This window comes from Sinocyclocheilus rhinocerous, unplaced genomic scaffold (genome assembly GCF_001515625.1).
Source record: "Sinocyclocheilus rhinocerous isolate Xijiao unplaced genomic scaffold, SAMN03320098_v1.1 scaffold370, whole genome shotgun sequence".
In the NCBI taxonomy this organism is placed as follows: domain Eukaryota; kingdom Metazoa; phylum Chordata; class Actinopteri; order Cypriniformes; family Cyprinidae; genus Sinocyclocheilus; species Sinocyclocheilus rhinocerous.
In genome coordinates this window covers 834197-836570 of record NW_015670897.1, presented here as the reverse complement: position 1 = coordinate 836570, position 2374 = coordinate 834197, and positions in this window count along the sequence as shown.

Genomic DNA, 2374 nt, shown 5'->3' with positions numbered 1-2374 from the left:
TGCCCATGTTGAGAGAAATCAGATGTTACTGTAGTTCTAAAATAAATATGAATATGCATTAATTCATCTCACTCACACACAGATTCAGTATTCCTCAAAATGAATAAAAATAATGCAACTCAGAATATGACGCAAACCTGCAATAATTAAATGTTAAACAACACAAATATGCTTTATGTATTTAATCCCATTCTATTAACCAATGTCTTTGCTTTTGACCTTCGATGATCCAGTTCAACCGTACTAATAATCACAAATTACTCTAGACAAACATTTGTGTGTTTTTTTTTTTATTGCTGAAGTGTGTTGACATTTCTTCTTCTGCATTCTACTGTACGGACGTAAATTTACTTTCCCTTCAGCCTGAGGCTTATTCATTTCACTTTTGGTGTGAAAAGGCTTTTATATTTGCCAAAAATATAACTTTTTTATTTTAAAAACAAACAAGCAAGCCCTGTCCAGATTTAAAAAGTAACGCAAAAGTAACGTAACGCATTACTTTCCATAATAAGTAACTAAGTAACGTAATTAGTTACTTTTTATGGAGTAACGCAATATTGTAATGCATTACTTTTAAAAGTAACTTTCCCCAACACTGGTTGTAGTAGCCTATATAGTGAATGGCTCAGTTTAGGTTCCCCCCACACCGTTTGTATAGTTGGTATGTTCCACGTGTTCCATCGATATACTGTACGTGGAATGTACAATGCATAACCGCAGCAGAGAGTATCTTTGTCAACACGCAGATTAACAGAAACACAACACTGCTGAGTGAAAGGAACTGGACCGGACAACGTTCTGTAACGTCATACAGTAAAGTGGTCGACTAAAATGGCTTTTGGTAAGTAGAGCGATCTTTAAAATGACAGTTCTATCATTATAGGCAGAGGCGCATTAATGCACGGGCTTCAAGGGGCTGAAGCCCAGGGGCCTACACTGGAAAGGGGGCCCACTGGTTGCAGGGAAATAATATTTTTTTAATAATTGTTTATATGGGAGTTTGCAGCAGTGACAACAGCGTTCTGTAAACAAACTCACACACTCATTTTCAGCGACGCCCTGGTTGTAGTCAGTGTTGGGGGTAACGCATTACAAGTAACGCGATCGATATACTGTACGTGGAATGTACAATGCATAACCGCAGCAGAGAGTATCTTTGTCAACACGCAGATTAACAGAAACACAACACTGCTGAGTGAAAGGAACTGGACCGGACAACGTTCTGTAACGTCATACAGTAACTTGCTTGGATGTAATCTGTGTGTCATCTGTGCTCCATAAATAGTGCTGCTTCGAAGTCTCGATTTTAAATCTGGGGATGGAAAAATAGGAATTGTCCTATTGCTTAAATGTGATCGTTAAACTTTATACGGCTGTGATTTAACTAATTAAACGTGAGCATGTCATGTTTCAAAATAAAAACACAGTTAGCAATCTCCAAATAACCCAAATTTATGCCAACATGCCGTGTTGTTTTGATCTGCTGACGATGAATAATTAATATTTTGTGTGATTTATGGTGTTTAAATTATACCTGTAAAATCACATTTCATCCAGGAAAGTTTTGATGGCATTTTCCTTTCATATTACCGCAGTATAATGCCCGTAATAACGAATTACTTTATGTAACGGCTATAATTCTGCTGTTCCACAAGCGCCACCTTGTGGCAAAGAGTGAATTTGCATATTCGCTTATTTTCACATTTTACGCAGAACAGCGTTGTGAATGTTAACTGGCATATTAACAAGACAAAGAACGAAAATTGACAAATAATTGTTAGGAAGCTTAAAAAAAAGTGTTTTCTGGAGTCGGCGTTGGTGTGAACTGGGTTTTATAGGACTGTTTTCTTTGTGCTCATCACTTCGGGTTTTTCTTAAAGGGTTAGTTCACCCAAAAATGAAAATTAGGCTGTGTTTTACTCACCCCCAAGGTGTATATGACTTTCTTCTTTCAGACGAATCCAGTCAGAGTTATATTAAAAATTGTATTTGATCTTTCAAGCTGTTTAATGCCCCTCAGCTGGTGTTGCATTGCTTCAGTCCAAAAGAAGTTAAATAAAAATCGACCATCCATAAAAAAAAGTGTCTCACACGGCTCCGGCGGATGACGTATGAAGTCAGCTTTGTGTCTTTGTCTCGAAGTGACGAACGCGGAAACGCAGTGGAGAGATCAAAACAAAACAACGGTCACTAATTAGAAGTACAAAACGAGGATTTGTAAAGAAGAATGTCGGAGGATTTCGATATAAGCCAAGAGGAGACTGGTTTTCCTTTGATAAAGTAAGGAAACTTTGCTTCCTTTGCTCCTGTTAACAAACGTTGGTTTTCACGAGACTCACCAGCGCATGCGCAACGCCGACATCTTACGTCATCC